The sequence below is a fragment of the Mustela nivalis genome (assembly GCF_964662115.1).
Source record: "Mustela nivalis genome assembly, chromosome: 1".
NCBI lineage: Eukaryota > Metazoa > Chordata > Mammalia > Carnivora > Mustelidae > Mustela > Mustela nivalis.
In genome coordinates this window covers 46,537,206-46,559,447 of record NC_139020.1, presented here as the reverse complement: position 1 = coordinate 46,559,447, position 22,242 = coordinate 46,537,206, and the positions used below count along the sequence as shown (strand labels likewise).

The window sequence follows — 22,242 nt, the reverse complement described above, 5'->3', positions numbered from 1 at the left end:
AGGGGGGTCCTATGGTGAGCTGCTGAACATCTTTCAGTGAGGAAGGTCTGATACCTCCTGGTTGTCTGATATCTCTGTCCAGGGATAGGAGATTCTCAGGTGTCTGAGGCAATGAGCTTTCCAAACTCAGCTGTCTCTTTTACCGATTTCACTTCATATCTACTGTGTGGAAAGCAGACTCAGGCTCTTCAAAGAGAGAGAATACTTCCACAGACTACTTATTTTAGCTTGGGTTCCCGGTCCTTACCTAAGGAGTCTCACTCCCCTGATGTTGTCAGGGAGATTTCTGTTCAATCTGTGGAAAGGAAGAGCTTGTCTCAGCTGCCCTCTTTTGCTAGATTAGGTATCTGAAAATATTTGTTTTGGGTGACCTTCCTGTGTTGGATGGAAGTATGCAAGACTTCCTGCCATTGTGCAGTTCTACCGGTTCCTTGCCCTCCAAGCCAGCTCATCATCCTCTCTTTATCTTTTATAATTCTCTTTTCTTGATGCCTTATACCATTTCCAAGGTTTACAGTTGTACTTGCCAGAGAGGAGCAGGGAAAAATGGCTTTAGCTCATCTATAAGTGTACCTTTTAAATCCTCACTCTAGGTAAATTTTCTTGTATTCATTTATTCCTTCATTTGTTCTTTGAGGACCCACTATGGGTTTAGCACCATTGAAGATATTGGCAATGATAAAAAAGTACAAGATTTATGTCCCCATATAGTTTACATTCTAATATTTCTATGATTACCACTTTTATCACATATATTTTTTCTTCTTCATATATCTTGTGTTTTCATTTATTATTTTCCTTTCTTAGTACTTTTTGATGTATTTTTCTAATTATAAAACCTAATTTTCAGTGGTAGCCTCTTTATTTTCAATTTCTCTAATTTTTAAGTTTATTTGTTTTTGTTCCAAAAACTCTTTACATGTGTGTGCTATAATTTATATTCTTAATAAGATTAAGATTTTGCTTCGAGTTTTCTTCTTTTTCTGCCATTAATTATACTTCCATTCTTTCTTGATGCTACCATCTTCCCAGAAGTCATCAGGTTTCCTTAAATAGCTCCATTACCTGCTTTTATCAATAGGTATAAGTGAGAGAGTAAATGATCCTATAAGGAGTTTTTCTCCAGGTAATTGGTGATAATAATTTTGGCAAATTAAAACTTATCTGTTAAGAAATTTCAGAAGAAGCCTTTTTCTATTTAGGTGAAAGTAGAAATGGCTTGCAATTTCTTTCTGTGGCAGTGACATTAAGGAAATATCTTCCTTTTCCCAGAGCTGCATGTAGCAAGCCAAATTTTTCCCCATACCAATAGATTTACTTTAATGGCTAGCCAGATATCCTATGTGATTCCCATCCCACAGTACATAGAATTAGTGGAGGTTTTATTTTTGTTTTAAGCAAGCTCAATGCCCAACACAGTTATTGAACTTAACAACCTAGGGTCAAGAGTTGCATGCTCTACTAACTGAGCCAGCCAGGCACATCTTGGTGTTTTGTTTTTGCAGAGACACAAACCTCTTTCTAAGACACTGGAGTCTCAGTTACACCCCACACATACACCTCATTTATGAGGTTATAAGGTCTGAGATATGTCTGTATTCTTCTCAGCCAAGATCATCTTGGTGTTTATCTTTCCACAGGGAATTGTCAGGAGGTTTCCCATTTAGCTAATTGCCTTGCCAATTGGTGGAAAGAGACATGAAAGAACTGAAAAATCTGTAGATGATGGCTGAATTCACATTGGAGTGTACAAAGAATTACTAGAAAGAAAAAAAAATGAATATTACAATAAGCACGAGGAAATGAAGTGTGAATGCTTATATAGACATGGCTTAGAGCATTTATGTTTAAAGCATGGAAGGAAGAGAGTTGGCAAATGACTTAATAAGCATGGGGGTTACTGTAAATGAAAAGAGGTGGGAAAAGAGATCTAAAGCTTTACCTTGAATTGTGATTAGAAACTCCTGTCACTCTGGAATTTTCTTGAGAGACAATAATATATATTTAATCTTTAAAAATAATGTATAAATGTTGTATTAAAGTTTCTCTGAGATAACACTTTGTCAAGATAAGACCACCCATGTAGATTAGAAAAGAGGCCATACAGTAAAGGGTAAAAGTCATGGATTTTGGAGGCAAATAGTACTTGTTTAAAAACCTAACTTGATTAATTATTTTCTGGATAAATAGGAGCATATTTATCCTCTCCAGGCCAATTTTTTTTATCCGTTAAGTGAGGATAGTACTCTTTAGGATAGGATAAGATTTATCTTACAATAAATCCTGAGGTCCTAAATATAAGCTTAAAAAGACTTCCATATTATGGCCACTGCTTACAACCTCTTATTTGAACACATCAGGTCAAGGAAATCAGGACTCATTTTAGTTCCTTGAATATACTACAGTCTTTGTTTTGGTTGTGACCTTCCCAAAGGCTATTTCCATTGCTTATAAATTACTTCTCTTGTTTCTATCCCCATGCCTAACTCTTCATCTTAAACCTCATTTTTCAGCTTAAACTTCATTTTTTTCTGTTTTCCTGTCCCTTAGCCTAATTCTCATTTTGTTCTCCCAGAGTTCCATTTCTTTATTATAGAATTCAGAATATTTTATGACTATATACTTGTTTTTTGTTTAGGTTTTGTCTTTCCCACTGATTAGGGATTAAGTCTTGATATTATAGCTTCAATATTTGGCAGAGTATTCATCACATAGTAAGTACTTAATAAATATTTGTTAAATGTATAAATTAATGAGCAATTGAATAAAGTAAGTGTCCAGGGAATAGTATTATTAGAGGACCCTCTCAACTACATAATTTATTTATTATAAGTGTATTAGTGTAAAGATGACTGTAAAAAAGAAAAGAAAATGCTAGAATTCCCTTAATCTTTATATACCCTTTGTTGCAGACTTTCAATTCCACAAAATAAAATAAAATCACAATATTTTTCTCATTTAACACAGATAATAACCTACATATCATGTAGGAAGTGAGCAGCCCTTCTGTTAAAATTTATTCCATGTGTCATATCAACAGTAAGTCAGACACCAATATTTTCTAATAGACTTAAAAGAAAACCCAGCAGTTACTTCTAAACACCATGAAATTGATAATGTGGAGAGAAAAGCACTACTTGTCATACTTGAAATCCCAGGAGTCAGTCAGATATGTTGCTACCATATAATTTTTCCTTCACAATCTTTCCTGTCTACTGATCCCACACATATGAAAGAAAATAATTCCCTTCTCTAAGAGTGCACAAAATAACCATAGAAAATTCTGCTGTTTCCCACAAACCAAAACTAAGGTAGCTAAGTCACATTTATCAGACTACTCGGTAAGTTGCCAGGAGTCAAAGTACTTTCTAACTACTTAGCTCAAAGGGCAAGTTTAGGAGCCCACCAGATTCTCTTGGGATATAGGAAAAATAATAGATGAAGACAATTCCTGTCAAGGTTACTTTTGTTTCAGCTCATCACTCTTACTGCCAAATTAGCAAAGAGATTGAACAGCTCCTTAGAAATCTAGTGTGAAGAGCATTATTCTTTCAAGACCATTAATCTTTGAATAATGTTCTGGCCGTAAAGATGGATCTGGACATGCAAGACAAATTAAAATTAAGAGACTGTTGGTTAAATAAAAAGAACAAGAGCCTGGATATATTGTGAATTGGAAAGTATCTTATGCAAGCAAGGTACTTCATCTTTCTTGCAGACAGGGGTATTGAAAAAGGCTTCTAAATTGGGTGATAAGAACCCATGAACTACAGATTCCATGTAACCAGGCTCTGACATTCAGATGATGCAAAAGCTCATTTCAGTAAAACTATTTAAATCTCAGACTTACAAATGTCTTTTGTAATTGTTGTTTGCTTTCTGTCTTTTCCACTGTCTTGTAGGTTCTGTGAGGTCATAGGACTATCCATTTGCCACTGTAGCCTTACAGCCTTTTCAGGCCCATGTGTAATGTGAAACTCTAGTGTCCTCATTTTGTCTTTGGCAGGCCAACCAGAAGGCAGGCCAACCAGAAGTCCAGGCACTAGTGCTCGTTTCACTCTCTCATTTAGAAATTATTTTTTGCAGTTTACAGTGGTTACAAAAGAAAGTTTTAAATCTTTCCATTAAGTTAAAACACTGACTATCCCTCCAAATAAAGGACATACGATGTCCTTTAGTGGAGATGCAAACCATGTCTCTGTACTGTTTCCAGTATCTTATACTGAAGGGGTCACATCCACGCTTTTTTATTTTTTTTATTTTTAAAAGATTTTATTTATTTATTTGACAGAGAGAGACACAAAGAGGGGAACATAAGTGGGGAGTAGGGGAGGGAGAAGCAGGCTTCCTGCTGAGCAGGGAGCCTGATGCTGGCCTGGCCTCGATCCCAGGACCCTGGGATCATGACCTGAGCCCAAGGCAGATGCTTAATGACTGAGCCACCCAAGTGCCCAACAATCAGGCTTTTTAAAAGAACTGAATTTGATTTATGAAATATTCTTCTTTGGACTCTCTCTTTAGATTTTAAAATTAATAGAGGTGAAATAGCTTGTTTTTCAGATAATGTCAGATGCTGGAGACAATATGGAAATATAGTAGGAACCATCTTGTACAAGTAGATTACATGTAGACCATTCTAGTGAACAGAATACAGTTAAAAAAAAAGTATAGCTTCACCTCATAGCCCATAAGTTTCACATTTAGATATTTACCCCAGAAAAAAAAATCTCACATCAGTCTAGAGAGGAATGGCACTGTTACTGACATTGAAGTATTACAGCAAAACTTGGTGTCTGCTACTGGTCATGTGGTTTAGTACACACTAGGGAATATATGCAATGAGAAAAGAAATACTTGATGTTTACAGAGAAATAGGAATAGATTTATTAAAAATTAAAATTGAATATATGTATGATATTCAAGATATCATGCATTTGCTTGAGTGCATGTATATACAATAATATATGTGTGTACACACACGCACACACACACACACACACACACACACACACTACATCATCCACATGTGCAGGAATTCTGATAATTTCTCAAAATTCTCACCCTCCTAAAGACAGATATTAAGAGTCAGAAGCCTTTGTGGAAACCATAGGCATCTAAAGGAGTTGGTGAAGAAGGTAGCTCAGAAAAGTCCATAACTAAAAGTTGCTTAAAATCTATTTTCTAAACTTGGCTTAGTCATTTCCTCTTTCTTAAACTCCATAGGTCTCTATTTTCTCATCTACAAAAAGAGCATATTAAAACTTATTGCATGGGTAGATATAAATGAGACCTTAACATATGGTTTGGCACATAATGGGCTTTTAAATAATATGAATTTTATTTCTTCCTTTTCTTTCCAACTCTCCTTCTTCCTTTTTTTTTATTTTCCTATTTTTAAAAGATTTTATTTATTTGTTAGATTGAGAGAGACAGAGAGAGAGAGGGAGCACAAGCAGGAGGGAACAGAAGGCAGAAGCAGAGGCAGACTTCCTCCTGAGCAGGAAGCCCGATGAGGGACTCGATCCCAGGATCATGACCTGAGCCTGAAGCAGACGTGTAACCGACTGAGCCACCCACATGTCCCTTATTTTCCTATTTAACATAAAAAGCTAACCTATGACATTTTCAAATTGGAATACTAATGATCAACTTTTGAATACTCCCATATTGCCACTATGCTTCATATATAGTATTTCATAAATGAGATATAATATCCTGAGAATCTTGCAATTTGATACCAATATTATTTATTTCTAGTTAATAAGACTGAGGCTCAGAAATCTTAAGAAATTTAGCTAGAATATAAACATTATCTAGAAGAATTCAACAGTACTTCTCATCCTTACAGAGAAGCTGAAGTGTTTGAGCATGTAATTCTTTTGAGGTATAATCCTCAATCTTCAGCTACTCTGCGTATGGCCAAAAGAGTGGTATTAAATGGGTAGAGTGCAATATTGAAGTTTTTTCCTGCTCTTGAATGGTACAAAAGTGGCCACAAACTGAAAAAGACATGGGATGAGAGAGAAAGGGAAGAAAGGAACTCACCTTTGTAGAATTTTGTAAAATGTAGACTCAATCATGAGAAATTTATGAGGCAGTTTTGAATATATTTGTACTTCTTTCATGGGTTTAGACTGTATAATCTCTGAGAATAATTGCTCTTGGAAGTCATGCTAACACATCTCAACATCTACTCATTGACCAAGTACAGGAGGGAATGGATTTTTCTGAAACCCATATTGGTGGACAGATCTCAAAAAGAACTGCTAAAAGGGTTCCTGCTTTATCTGAGCTGAGATGCAGAACCTCTTTCAGCAAGTCTCTCTTCCTCAATTTCATTCTTTGGAAACTGGAGTGTGACAGTCATTACTGTCTAGTGGAATCTCTCAAATGATTGCTTTAGAGCTATAGTTCTCAAACCTGGTTACACATTGTAATCACCAGGGAGCTTTAAAAAATCCCAATGTTTAAGTTCCACCTTACAAAGATTCTCACTCAGGGGTCTGAATATCGGAATTTTAGAAACTTTCCAGATAATTCTAATGTACTGACCAATTTGAGGACCATTGCCTTAAGCCTGTTGTGCCTGTAGAGCTTTTAGTCTAATGGAACTATGGAAAAAGAGAAAGTATATGGTAATAAACTGCATCTTGCTCAACATGATTCTCTCCAGGTGAGAATAAGCAATAAATAGCCTTTTAAGTGGATGCCCAACAATTCTGGTTAGTGACCTGCAGCAGAAAGAGGGAAAAAGGTCCTAGATCAGAGGTAGAAGCAATTTTGAGATGCATAGAGACTGAGGAGCAGTATTCAAGAAAAAATAAGTCCGGAGCCACTTTCAAATAAGTAAAACTAAAATTTCTGTTTTTTTCAATACATATTAGATAGAAGCTGAGGTTATAGGGCAAAATCAGAATTCATCTTAAAATCTGGGCTCATTCCACTGTACTACAGACTTTTTCCATTACTCATGTTCTAAATGTCAGATATATATGTTTCAAGCCCAATGGTCAAGCAGATATATTCACTTCCTTGTACTCTCTGATGTTTTTACTGCCTCTGAGTTCATTTCACACTCTTCTTTAATGCCTCCCATCTCCATTCCATTCCTCAAGGTCTTAATCAAGCCCAATATTCCTCTGAGGTCTTTCCCCAAATATCCTAGGCTATATAGCTCCCTCTCATTCTAGAAAACATGTTATACTTCCATTTGGCATCACATAGACAATTGTTGCTTAATGTCTGTATGTGTGTAAATTCTATTTTTATAATTATATTTTAAGTTTCATGTATATAGATGCCACGTTTTACTTGTTTTGTGGTTCATATATTCCCTGGCACAGTGCCAGGCACATTGTGCATGCTCCTGAAATATATGATCAAGTGATGGATTATAAATATTAATAATCCTCAATGTTTTCAAGGAAAGAAAAATTAAAAAAAAATGAGACAGCTTCCAAGAAAGAAATATGATAAATAATTATCATGTTAAACTTGATAAATGGATCTTTTTAATGGGAGAGGCATCCCTCCAGTACACCTGCACTCAAGAAATGTGTAATCAAATTATAAGCACAAGACACCCGCCACCAATTTAACATTTAGACATGACATCATTTTTTCCTATGATTCAGTAGGATTATTTGACCATTCAACAATCCAAGACTGTTTATTCCAGAGTTGTTTTTTTAACTTTGTTTAACCATCTCCTTGACTTTCTTTAAAATATGTAACTTTGATACATTCTCTTCTTTACTGGAAATTCTAACTCTAAATATCCCATTACAAATCTGGAGTTTGAAAGAGAACTTCTGGGGCATTGAGATAATTTTTCCCTCCTTTCCGGGAGCCAAGTTTCTTCCTCCATATTTTCCCAAATACCACAGCCAATAATGACCTGAATACCTCAATGAATTCCAAGGAAAAATGCCACTTGGTTTGACTGACCTCATTGTTGGGACTGTCTAGCAAAAGGGCTACTTGAACATTTGTTTTTCTCCTTTTGAGAAAATTCTATGATTAGACCATTTAAAATAATGTGTTACCACCCCCACATCTTGTTAAGCTATAATTTCAAAAGTTTTGTTTTTTGTTTTGTTTTGTTTGTTATTTTGGTATGGTTTGTGTGTGTATGTGTGTGTGTTTAAGGGTTTAAGTGTGTAATACTATTTCCCTATGTTTCATTGGTCCCTTTCTTTTTATTTAGGTGAACTGAGAAAAGTGGCTTCATTAAGACAATGAAAGGCATTGTGGATTAAAGATTCATACCTATTCTATGAATGATCAATGAAAGGTTGGCTACAGTTCACTTATCGGGGATTTGAGGTTTTGATTACAGAACATTGGTCATCAATTCTGGTGTTTATCCAAATGACCCATCGACCTCTTTCGAAAATCTCTGTGTCTGGCCATTCTCCTCAGATGAACTTAAGAAAAGCCTGCACACCATCAGGTAACAATTTTATCTTTTTAAGAAAACAGATGAGTTCAATAAACTGTAACCATTGTTTTTAACTAACTCAGATCTCTGTACCCCTTTTGCTGAAAATAAACTACATGTTATAAGAGAACATGTGGTCATACCTCTACTTAGAATTAAGAGTGCTCATTGTTTTTAGTGTTCTATTAGATAATACAGAAAAATAAGGCCCTCAGAGTAAAGAATGAGGTAAGAAGATTATGGTATAATATTCTCATAAAATTTCAAATTCTGACTACACATACAAACATATAGACATCTCCAACAGGAGAACAGCTATTCAATTTCCCATTGTTCTTCCTCCACTAATAGAATTCAGTTGTCAGTTGTGAGCAAAACTACTCTGTGCACCCCATTGTAAGAGAAACTAGATCTGTTTATGGTCCAAAATGATAATCACTTGTATCAGCAGGCTGGAAAATTTTGAGTATCATTTGTTTAATTATTTAATATCTTATTTAATAGGGCAAAAAAGGGAGCAAAAACCATTTGTATCTTTTCTTTGATGTCCTGAAACCTGTGTTCAATGAGATTAAAAGATTGATAGTAAGATATAGCTAACCCAAAGAGGGGCTACAACAGTATCTTACAGTAGCGGTCCAATATTTATCTGAAACATGAAATGGTCACCACAATGAGTCTAGGTACTGTCTGCCACCATAAAAACTAGTTCCCATTATTAACTGTATTCCTTATGCTGTACATTATATCTTTATATCTTATTTATTTTCTAACTGGAAGATTTTACCTCTTAATCACTCTCACCTATTTTGCCCATCCACCACCCACACCCCTCTGGCAACCACTAATTTGTTCTATCTATGAATCTGTTTCCATTTTGTTTTGTTTGTTCATTTAAAAAAAATTTTTTTTTAGATTTCACATATAAGTGAAATATATAGTTTTTGTCTCCCTATATGACTTGTTTCACTTAGCATGATATTAAGTTCATCCATGTTGTTGCAAATGGCAAGATTCATTCTTTCTTATGGCTGAGTAATATTCCATTGTGTATATATACCACATCTTTATCCATTTATCTATTGAGGTACATTTAGCGTGTTTCTATATCTTGGCTATTATAAATAATGCTACATTCAACATAGGAATACATGTATTTTCAAATTAGTTTTTCATTTTCTTCAGATAAATACCTAGATTTGGAATTTCTGGATTGTATGGTAGTTCTACTTTTAATTTTTTGAGAAACCTCCATATTCTTTCGCATGGTGGCTATACAAGTTTACATTCCTACCAACTGTGCATGAGGGTTCCCTTTTCTCCACATCCTCACCATTTATTATTTCTTGTCTTTTTGATACTAGTCATTCTGACAGGCCTGAGGTGATATTAGATTGAGGTTTAGATTTGCATTTCCATCATAATTGGTGATATTGCACATCTTTTCATTTATGTGTTGGCCATCTGGATGTCTTCTTTGGAAAAATGTCTATTCAGATCCACTACCTATTTTTTAAAAATATTTTATTTATTTATTTGACAGAGAGAGATCACAAGTAGACAGAGAGGCAAGCAGAGAGAGAAAGGAAAGCAGGCTCCCCAACAAGCAGAGAGCCTCATGCGGGACATGATCCCAGGACCCTGAGATCATGACCTGAGCCGAAGGCAAAGGCTTAACCCACTGAGCCACCCAGGTGCCCTCCACTACCTATTTTTTAAAAAAAGATTTTACTTATTTATTAAAGAGAGAGAGAGAAATCACGAGCAACAGGGAGGGGCAGAGGGAGATTGAGAAGCAGACCTCCCACTGAGCAGGGAACCTGACATAGGACTCAATCCCAGGACCCTGAGATCATGATCTGAGCCACCCAGGCATCCCCCCTTGCCCATTTATTAATCAGAGCTTTTTTATATTGAATTAATGAGTTCTTCATATATTTAATATGTTAACCCCTTTATTGGATATATCACTTGTGAATATCTTCTCTCATTCAGTTGGCTCTGTTTTCATTTTATTGATGGTTTTCTTCACTGTGCAAAAACCATACAGTTTGACGTAGTCCCATTTACTTTTACTTTTGTTGTCCTTGCCTGAGAGACAGATCCAAAAAATACTGCTAAGGCTGATGACAAAGATATTATTGTTCATGTTTTCTTCTAAAAGTAAGTCTTTAATCCATTTTGAGTTTATTTTTGTATATGGTGTAAGACAGTAATCCAGTTTGTATGTAGCTGTCCAGTCTCTCAACACCATTTATTAAAGGCACTATTTTTTCCCTATTATATATTCTTGCCTCCTTTGTTGTCAGTTAATTGATTATATAAGCATGGGTTTATTTCTAAGATCTCTGTTCTGTTCTATTGATCTATGTGTCTGTTTTTGTGACAGTACCATATCATTTTTGGTTTTGTTTTTATTTAAGTTCAAGTTAGTGTACTAACAGATAGTGTATCACTAGTTTCAGGGTAGAGTTCAGTGATTCATCAGGTGCCTATAACACCCAGTGCTCATTCCATCAAGTGCCCTTCTTAATGCCCTTCACCCAATTACTCCATCTCCCCACCCACTTTCCTTCCAGCAACCCTCAGTTTGTTTCCTATAGTTATGGGTCTCTTATGGTTTGCCTCTCTCTCTTTTAATCTTATTTTTCCTCCCTTCCTATATATTCCTCTGTTTTATTTTTTAAATTCCACATATGAGTGAAATCATATGGTATTTTTCTTTCTCTGAGAAACTTTCCTTGCTTAGCATAATAAACTCACCATTCTTGTTGTTCCAAATGGCAAGATTTCATTCTTTTTGATGGCTGAGTAATGCTCCATTGTGTATATCACATTTTCTTTATCCATTCATCTATCAGTGGACATGTTGGTAATTTTGGACATTGCTGTTATAAACATTGGGATGCATGTGCCCTTTCAAATCACTACTTTTGTATTCTTTGGATAAATACCTAGTACTACAATTGCTGGGATATTGGGTAGTTCTATTCTTAACTTTGTGTGGAAATTCCATACTGTTTTCCAGAATGGCCGTGCCAATTTGCATTCCCACCATCAGTGAAAAAATGTGAGACATAAATCCATCAAAATTCTAGAGGAGAACACAGGCAGCAACTTCTTTGACCTCACCTAAAACAACTTCTTGCTAGCCAGTACCATACTGTTTTGATTACAATAGCATTGTAGTATAGTTTGAAATCTGGGAAGTTGATACCAACTTTATTCTTCTTTCTCAAGATTGCTTTGGCTATTTAGGGTCTTTTGTGGTTCCATACAAATTTTTGGATTATTTGTTCTAGTTCTGTGAAAAATTCCATTGGTATTTTGATGGTGGTTGTATCGAATTTACAAATTGATTTGGGTAGGATGGACATTTTAACAATACTAATTCTTCTAATTCATGAGTATATCTTTCAGTTTATCTGTTTCATTTCCAGTTACCTTTCATTGACATTTTATAGTTTTCAGAATATAAGATCTTTCACCTCCTTAATTAAACTTATTCCTAGGTAATTTGTTCCTTCTGATTCAGTTTTAAGTGGGATTATTTTCATAATTTATCTTTCTTTTTTTTTTAAGCTTTAATGGATATTTTTATTATTGTTCTTTTTTTAAAAAAATTAACATATAATGTATTGTTAGCCCCAGTGGTACAGGGCAGTGAATCCCCAGGTTTACATACTTCACAGTGCTCACCATAGTACCTACCTCCCCCAATGTCCATAACCCCACCACCCTCTCCATACCCCATCCTCCTGACAACCCTCAGTTTTTTTGTGAGATTAAGAGTCTCTTCTAGCTTGTCTCCCTCCTGATACCATCCTTTTCCATTTATTTTTTCCCACCCGCCAAACCCCCCACATTGCATCTCCACTTCCTCATATCAGGGAGATCATATGATAGTTGTCTTTCTCTGATTGACTTATTTCACTAAGCACATGTCGTCGCAAATGGCAAGATTTCATTTCTTTTGATGGCTGCATAGTATTCCATTGTATAAATATATCACCTCTTCTTTATCCGTTCATCTGTTGATGGACATCTAGGTTCCATCCATAGTTTGTCTATTGTGGATATTGCTGCTATAAACACTCAGGTGCATGTGCCCCTTCAGATAACTACATTTGTATCTTTAGGGTAAATACCCTGTAGTGCAATTGCTGGGTCATAGGGTAGCTCTATTTTCAACTTTTTGAGGAACCTCCATGCTGTTTTCCAGAGTGGTTGCACCAGCTTGCATTACCACCAACAGTGTAGGAGGGTTCCCCCTTCTCTGCATCCTCGCCAATATCTATCAATTCCTGACTTGTTAATTTTAGCCATTCTGACTGGCTATTTGTATTATTGTATTTCCCTGATGCTGAGTGATGTGGAGCACTTTTTCATGTGTCTGCTGGCCATCTGGATGTCTTCTTTGCAGAAATGTCTGTTCATGTCCTCTGCCCATTTCTTGATTGAATTATTTGTCCTTTGGGTGTTGGTTTGCTAAGTTCTTTATAGATTCTGGACACTAGTCCTTTATCTGATATGTCGTTTGCAAATATCTTCTCCCATTCTGTCATGTGTCTTTTGGTTTTGTTAACTGTTTTATTTGCTGTGCAAAAGCTTTTGATCTTAATGAAGTCCCAATAGTTCACTTTTGGCCTTGCTTCCCTTGCCTTTGGCAATGTTCCTAGGAAAAAGTTGCTGCAGCTGACGTCGAAGAGATTGCAGCCTGTATTTTCCTCAAAGATTTTGATGGGTTCCTTTCTCACATTGAGGTCCCTCATCCATTTGGAGTCTATTTTTGGGTGTGGTGTAAGGAAGTGGTCCAGTTTCATATTTATGCATGTGACTGTCTAATTTTCCCAACACCATTTGTTGAAAAGACTATCTTTTTTCCACTGGACATTCTTTCCTGCTTTGTTGAAGATTAGCTGACCATAGAGTTGAGGTCTATTTCTAGGTTCTCTATTCTGTTCCCCTGATCTATGTGTCTGTTTTTGTGTCAGTACCATACTGTCTTGATGATGACAGCTTTGTAATAGAGCTTGAAGTCTGGAATTGTGATGCCACCAACTTTGGCTTTCTTTTTCAACATTCCTCCAGCTTTCGAGGTCTTTTCTGGGTTCATGTAAATTTTAGGATTATTTGTTCAATTTCTTAGAAAAAAAATGGATTGGATTTTAATAGGGATTTCATTAAATGTGTAGATTGCTTTAGGTAGCATAGACATTTTCACAATATTTGTTCTTCCAATCCATGAACATGGAACATTTTTTCCATTTCTTTGTGTCTTCTTGAATATCTTTCATGAGTACTTTATAGTGTTCTGAGTACAGATTCTTTGCCTCTTTGGTTAGGTTCATTCCTATGTATCTCGTGGTTTGGGGTGCAATTGTAAATGGGATTGACTCCTTAATTTCTCTTTCTTCTGTCTTGCTGTTGGTGTAGAGAAATACAACTAATTTCTGTGCATTGATTTTATATCCTGACACTTTATTGAATTCCTGTACAAATTCTGGCAGATTTGGAGTGGAGTCATTTGGGTTTTCCACATAACCTATCATATCATCTGCTAAGAGTGATAGTTTGACTTCTTCGTTGCCAATTTGGATGCCTTTTATTTCTTTTTGTTGTCTGATTGCTGAGGCTAGGACTTCTAGTACTATGTACAATAGCAGTGGTGATAATGAACATCCCTGCCACATTCCTGACCTTGGTGGAAAAGCTCTCAGTTTTTCTCCATTAAGAATGATATTCGTGGTGGGTTTTTTATAGATGGCTTTGATGATATTGAGGTATGTCCCCTCTATCCCTATGCTTTGAAAAGTTTTGATCAGGAAAGGATGCTGTTCTTTGTCAAAAACTATTGAGAGTATCTTATGGTTCTTGTTCTTTCTTTTATTAATGTATTGTATCACATTGATTTGTGGATGTTGAACCAACCTTGCAGCCCTGGAATAAATCCCACTTGGTCATGGTGAATAATCCTTTTAATATACTGTTAGATCCTATTGACTAGTACTTTGGTGAGAATTTTCACATCTGTGTTCATCAAAAATATTGTTCTGTAATTCTCTCTTTTGATGGGATCCTTGTCTGGTTTTGGGATCAAGGTAATTCTGGCCTCATAAAATGAGTTTGGAAGTTTTCCATCCATTTCTATTTTTTGGAACAGTTTCAGGAGAATAGGAATTAGTTCTTTAAATTTTTGGTAGAATTCCCCTGGGAAGGCATCTGGCCCTGGGCTTTTGTTTATTTGGAGATTTTTGATGACTGTTTCAATCTCCTTACTGGTTATTACTCTGTTCAGGTTTTCTATTTCTTTCTGGTTCAGTTGTGGTAGTTTTTATGTCTCTAGGAATGCACCCATTTCTTCCAGATTGGCAAATTTGCTGGCATATAGTTGCTCATAATATGTTCTCATAATTGTTTTATTTCTTTGGTGTTGGTTGTGAAGTATTCTCTTTCATTCATGATTTTATTTATTTGGGTTCTTTCTCTTTTCTTTTCGATAAGTCTGGCCAGGGGTTTGCCAATCTTATTTATTCTTTCAAGGAACCAGCTCCTAGTTTCGTTGATTTGTTCTGTTGGTGTTTTTGGTTTCTATTTCATTGATTTCTGCTCTGATCTTTATGATTTCTCTTCTCCTGCTGGGTTTAGGCTTTCTTTCTTGTTCTTTCTCTAGCTCCTTTAGGTGTAGGGTTAGGTTGTGTATTTGAGACCTTTCTTGTTTCTTGAGAATGGCTTGCAATCGCTATATATTTTCCACTCAGGACTGCCTTTGCTGTGTCCCACAGATTTGGAACTGTTGTGTTTTCATTATCATTTGTTTCCATGAAATTTTCAATTCTTCTTTAATTTCTTGGTTGATCCATTCAGTTTATAGAAGGATGCAGTTTAGTCTCCATGTATTTGGGTTCTTTCCAAATTTCCTCTTGTGATTGAGTTCTAGCTTCAGAGCATTGTGGTCTGAAAATTTGCAGGGGATGATCCCAATCTTTGGTACCAGTTGAGACCTGACTTATGACCCAGGATTTGATCTATTCTGGAAAATGTTCCATGTACACTAGAGCAGAATGTGTATTCTGTTGTTTTGGGATGGAATGTTCTGAATATATCTGTGATGTCCATCTGGCCCAGTGTGTCATTTAAGGCCTTTATTTCCTTGTTGATCTTTTGCTTAGATGATCGTCCATTTCAGTGAGGGGAGTGTTAAAGTCCCCTACTATTATTGTATTATTATCGATGTGTTTCTTTGATTTTGTTATTAATTGGTTTATATAGTTGGCTGCTCCCATGTTAGGGGCATAGATATTTAAAATTGTTACATGTTCTCATTGGTCAGACCCTTTAAGTATGACATATTGTCCTTTCTCATTACTTATTATAGTCTTTGACTTAAAATCTAATAGATCTGATATAAGGATTGCCACCCAGCTTTCTTTGATGTCCATTAGCATGGTAAATTGTTTTCCACCCCCTCACTTTAAATCTGGAGGTTTCTTTGGGTCTAAGATGAGTTTCTTGTAGACAGCATATTGATGGGTTTTTGGTTTTTTATTCATTCTGATATCCTGTGTCTTTTGATTGGGGCAGTTAGCCCATTTACATTCAGGGTAACTATTGAGAGATATGAATTTAGTGTCATTGTGTTGACTGTAAGGTAACTATTACTGGATATTGTCTCTGTTCCTTTCAGATCTACTACTTTTAGGCTCTCTCTTTGCTTAGAGGACCTCTTTCAATATTTCCTGTAAAGCTGGTTTGGTGTTTGAAAATTCTTTTAGTTTTTGTTTGTCCTGGAAGCTTTTTATCCCTCCTTCTAATTTAAATGATAGTTTAGCTGGATATAGTATTCTTGGCTGCATGTTTTTCTTATTTAATGCTCTGAATATATCATGCCAGCTCTTTCTGGCCTGCCAGGTCTCTGTGGATAAGTCTACTGCCAATCTAATATTTTTACCATTGTATGCTACAGACTTCTTGTCCCAGGCTGCTTTCAGGATTTTCTCTTTGTTGCTAAGACTTGGAAATTTTACTAATAGATGACGGGGTTTGGATTCATTCTTACTGATTTGGGGGGGGGGGTTCTCTGCACCTCATTTTGATGCTTGTTCCCTTTGCCATATTAGGGAAATTATCTACAATAATTCTCTCCAATATACCTTCTGCTCCCCTCTCTCTATCTTATTCTTCTGGAATCCCAGTTATTCTAATGTTGTTTTGTTTTATGGTATCACTTATCTCTTGAATTCTCCCCTCATGGTCCACTAGTTGTTTGTCTCTCTTTTGCTCAGCTTCTTTATTCTCTGTTCTTTTGTTTTCTATATCACTAATCCTCTCTTCTGGCTCATTTATCCTAGCAGTAAGAGCCTCCATTTTTGATTGTACCTCATTAATAGCTTTTTTCATTTCAACTTGGTAAGATTTTAGTTCTTTTATTTCACCAGAAATGGCTTCTCTAATATCTTCCATGCCTTTTCAAACACAGATAGCACCTTGAGAATCATCATTCTTAACTCTAGATCTGACATATTACTAATGTCCATATTGTTTAAGTCCCTGGCCTTTGGTACTGCCTCTTGTTCTTTTTTTTGTGGTGAGTTTTTCAGCCTTGTCATTTTATCCAGATAAGAATATATGAAAGAGCAAATAAAATACTAAAAGGGTGGCAAAGACCACAGGAAAATGTGCTTGAACCAAATCAGAAGAGACCCCAAATCATGGGAGGAAGAAAAGGAGTAAAAAGAAGTTTTGGGGAAAAAATTAAAAAAGGAAAAAAATAAAGAAAAAAACATAAAAAGGAAAAAATATATATATATATTATACTGTTGAATAGAACAGAGTCACCCACTTAATTTGGGGAGTATTTTGGTCTCTTAGAAGAAACCACCTCCCAAAATTTTAAAGAATGAAAAACATATATAAGGGTACACATGATGAATGGATGGAATATGACTATAACAATGTAAAAAAATTTTTTTTTGATTTCTAAAAAAGGAGTTGATAAGTTGGTTGGGAGATTAAAGAAAAAGAAAGTGTAGAGAATTTGCTCAGGCTTGAGACTAGAACAAAGCCCTGTGCTAGAGTTAGGATATATTTTGATCTATTAGAAGAATTTGTATCCCAAATTTTTTAGAAGAAAAAACCCTATGTGTATACAAAAAGTAGTTAGATACAATAAGGGATAAAATATGACCATAATAATGAAGGTTCAAAAAATATTTTTTGAAAGGTATTGTTAATATAAACTAGTTAAAAAATGTTAAAAGAGGAAAGAGTAAAAGTTAAAAAAATTTAGCATAGAAAAAAATAAAATTAAAAAAATTAATCAACTTTGCAATACTAAGGAATCATGGGTAGAAAGCAATGAATTCCATGCTTTGCTTTCTCCTCCTCTGGAATTCTGCTGTTCTCCTTGGTAAGTAAACTTGTTCTTGGCTGGACTTCTTGCTGATCTTCTGGGGGCGGGGCCTGTTGTAGTGATTCTCAAGTGTGTTTGCCCGAGGCGGAATTGCCCCACCCTTACCAGGGGCCAAGCCAAGTAATGCGCTCAGGTTCCCTTTCAGGAGCTTTTGCTCCCTGACTGCTTTCTGTAGAGTTCTGGAGGATGGGGAAAATGGCAGCCTCCCAATCTCTGGCCTGGAAGAGCCAAGAGCTTAGGGCCCCACTCCTCAGTGAACCCTCAGAGAAAAGCTCTCAATCACTCCCATCTCCCTGGCCTCTGGCTGTGCTCTGAGCCCACCCAGACTGTGACCTAGTGTCTCTGTCTCTGGCAAACAGCCCTGCCAGGAGTCTCCAAACTCTGCAGATCCCTGTGCTCTTCCAGGGGTGTCTCCCTGGATCTTGTGGAATCTCCACACACAGAGAAGTGGCCTGTGCCACGGATCACAATTTAAGGTAATCCCAAGTTGCGAGCTCACTCCTCAGCTCTATCTCTGTAGCCAGATTCCCAGCTCTAATACCTGTGAGCTCTGAGACACTCAAACACCCCTGATCCTTCTGTGACCCTGCAGGACATGAGACCATGCTGTCCCCGCATGGGCTTCACCCCAGCTTCACCTCTGGAGTGATGTCCCTCAGCGGAGCTGACTTTTAAAAGTCCTGATTTTCTGCTCCATTGCTCCGCTGCTTGCCGGGAGCCATCCACTCCCCCACCCCAAGGCCTATCTTCCCTTTGCTTTGGATTCACTTCTCTGCCAGTCCTACCTTTCAGAAAGTGGTCGATTTTCTGTTTCTTTAATTGCTGCTCTTCTTCTCTTTGATCTCCTGTTGGATTTGTAGGCATTTGAAATGGTTTGATAAGCTATCTAGCTGATCTCCTGCTACCTGATGTCATCTCAGCCTGCTACTTCTCCGCCATCTTGACTCCTCCCATAATTTATCTTTCTGACAGTTTGTTCTTAGTGTCTACAAATGCAACAGATTTCTGCATATTGCTTTTGTATCTGCAAATTTACTGATTTTATTTATTGCTTCTAATAGTTTTTTGGGTAGAAGCTTTAGGGTTTTCTACATATAGAATCCACATCTCTGAATAATGACAATTATACTCCTTCCTTTTCAATTTGGATGCCCTTTATTTCTTCATGCCTAATTGTTCTGACTGTGACTTCCAATACTATGTTCTGTTTGATAAACATAACAAGAGTGAGCATCCTTGTTTTGTTCATGATTTTGGAGGAAAAACTTTAAACTTTTCATTTTTGAGTATGATTTTGGCAGTGGGTTTGTCATATATGGATTTTATTATATTGAGGTACTTTCCCTCTATATCCACTTTGTTGAGAATTTTTATCATAAAGGTATGTTGAGTTTGTCAGATTCATTTTACACATCTATTAAGATAATTATATGATGTTTATTCTCCATTTTGTTAATATAGTGTATCACATTGATTGTTTTCTGGATATTGAACCATCATTACTTTCCTAAAATAAGTCCCATTTGATCACAGTTTGTGATTCTTTTAATGTATTGTTGCTATTGTATTGGTTTGCTAATATTTGGTTGCTGATTTTGTGTCTATGTTCACCAAAGATATTGGCCTATAATTTTCTTTTTTTATAGTGTCTTTGTCTGATTTTGATAGCCAAATAATGGTAGCCTTGTATAATGAGTTTAGAAACATTCCTTCCTGTTCAATTTTTTGAAATAGTTCAAGAAGCCTAGGTATTAACTCTAAATGTTTGGTAGAACTTACCTGTGAAGCATTTTGGTCCTGGACTTTTGGGGAATTCTTTGCTGACTGATTCAATTTCATTAATAGTAATAGGTCTGGGAGGGAGGAGTCAAGATGGTGGAGAAGTAGCAGGCTGAGACTACTTCAGCTAGCAGGAGATCAGCTAGATAGCTTATCTAAAGATTGCAAACACCTACAAACCCATCAGCAGATCAAAGAGAAGAACAGCAATTCTAGAAACAGTAAAATAACCACTTTCTGAAAGGTAGGACTGGCGGAGAAGTGAATCCAAAGCGATGGGAAGATAGACCCAGGAGGGAGGGGCTGGCTCCCGGTGAGTGGAAGAGCGATGGAGCACAAAATCAAGACTTTTAAAAGTCTGTTCCGCTGAGGGACATCGCTCCAGAGACTAAACCAGAGTGAAGCCTAAGCAGGATCAGAGTGGCCTCAGGTCCCGCAGGGTCACAGAAGGATCGGGGGTGTCTGAGTGTCGCAGAGCTTACAGGTATTAGAACGGGGAAGCTGGCTACAGAGACAGAGCCAAGGAGTGAGCTCCTAGCTCGGGATTACCTTGAACCTGTCACCTCGGTGAGCTCGGAGTGCGGCCAGAGACCATGGAGATGGGAGTAATTGGGCACTGTTCTCTGAGGGCACACTGAGGAGTGGGGCCCTGGGCTCTCGGCTCCTCCAGGCCTGACACTAGGAGGCTGCCATTTGTATTCCCATCCTCCAAGACTCTACAGAAAGCGCTCAGGGAACAAAAGCTCCTGAAAGCAAACCCGAGCGGATTACTCAGCCTGGACCCTGGTAAGGGCGGTGCAATTCTGCGTGGGGCAAAGACACTTGAGAATCACTACAACAGGCCCCTCCCCCAAAAGATCAACAAGAAATCCAGCCATGACCAAGTTCACCTACGAAGGAGTGCAGTTACAATACCAAGGAGAGCAGCAGAATTCCAGAGGAGGAGAAAGCAAAGTAGGGAACTCATGGCTTTCTCCCTATGATTCTTTAGTCTTGCAGTTAATTTAATTATCTTTTCTTTTTCATTTTTTTTCTCTTCTTCTGCTAAATTTTTTTTTAACTTTTACCCTTTTCGTTTTAACGTTTTTTAACTAGTTTATCTAATACATATATATATATATATTTTATATTTTATTCATTTTCTTTTTTAATTCTTTTCTTTCTTTCCTTTTTTTGCCCTTTATTTCTTTCTGAACCTCTCTTTATCTCCTTTCTCCCCCCCCCTCACAATCTGGGATCTCTTCTGATTGGGTTAAAGCATATGTTACAGGGGTTTACTAGGAGCTGGTTCTTTGAAAAATTTATTAAATTGAAAAACCCCTGGCCAGACTTATCAAAAAGAAAAGAGAAAGGACCCAAATAAATAAAATCATGAATGAAAGAGGAGAGATCACAACTAACACCAAAGAAATACAAACTATTATAAGAACATACTATGAGCAACTCTACGCCAACAAATTTGACAATCTGGAAGAAATGGATGCATTCCTAGAAACATATAAACTACCACAACTGAACCAGGAAGAAATAGAAAGCCTGAACAGACCCATAACCAGTAAGGAGATTGAAACAGTCATTAAAAATCTCCAAACAAACAAAAGCCCAGGGCCAGACGGCTTCCCGGGGGAATTTTACCAAACATTTAAAGAAGAACTAATTCCTATTCTCCTGAAACTATTCCAAAAAATAGAAATGGAAGGAAACTTCCAAACTCATTTTATAAGGCCAGCATCACTTTAATCCCAAAACCAGACAAAGATCCAATCAAAAAAGAGAACTATAGACCAATATCCTTGATGAACACAGATGCGAAAATTCTCACCAAATTCTAGCCAATAGGATTCAACAGTACATTAAAAGGATTATTCATCACGACCAAGTGGGATTTATTCCAGGGCTGCAAGGTTGGTTCAACATCTGCAAATCAATTAATGTGATACAACACATCAATAAAAGAAAGAACAAGAACCTTATGATCCTCTCAATAGATGCTAAAAAAGCATTTGACAAAGTACAGCATCCCTTCCTGATCAAAACTCTTCAAAGTGTAGGGATAGAGGGCACATACCTCAATATTATCAAAGCCATCTATGGAAAACCCTCCGCAAATATCATTCTCAATGGAGAAAAACTGAAAGCTTTTCCACTAAGTTCAGGAACATGGCAGGGATGTCCATTATCACCACTGCTATTCAATATAATACTATAAGTCCTAGCCTCAGCAATAAGACAACAAAAGGAAATTAAAGGCATCCAAATCGTCAAAGAAGAAGTCAAACTATCACTTTTCGCAGATGATATGATACTATATGTGGACAACCCAAAAGACTCTACTCCAAAACTTCTAGAACTTGTATAGGAATTCAGTAAAGTGTCAGGATATAAAATCAATGCACAGAAATCAGTTGCATTTCTCTACACCAAAAACAAAACAGAAGAAAGAGAAATTAAGGAGTCAATCCCATTTACAATTGCACCCAAAACCATAAGACACCTAGGAACAAACCTAACCAAAGAGACACAGAATTTATACTCAGAAAACTATAAAGTACTCATAAAGGAAATTGAGGAAGACACAAAGAAATGGAAAAATGTTCCATGCTCCTGGATT

General features: G+C 36.6%; 1 protein-coding gene across 1 annotated transcript in view; it reads left to right on the top strand.

Annotated features, from left to right (window-relative positions):
* LOC309850322 (uncharacterized protein) overlaps positions 1-22,242 on the top strand; it is a gene marked incomplete at its 5' end in the record, with an annotated part of 320,372 nt that overhangs the window by 267,187 nt on the left and 30,943 nt on the right. Inside the window, one exon of the mRNA XM_082704077.1 lies at positions 8,207-8,452. The remainder of the gene's footprint in view (positions 1-8,206; positions 8,453-22,242) is intronic.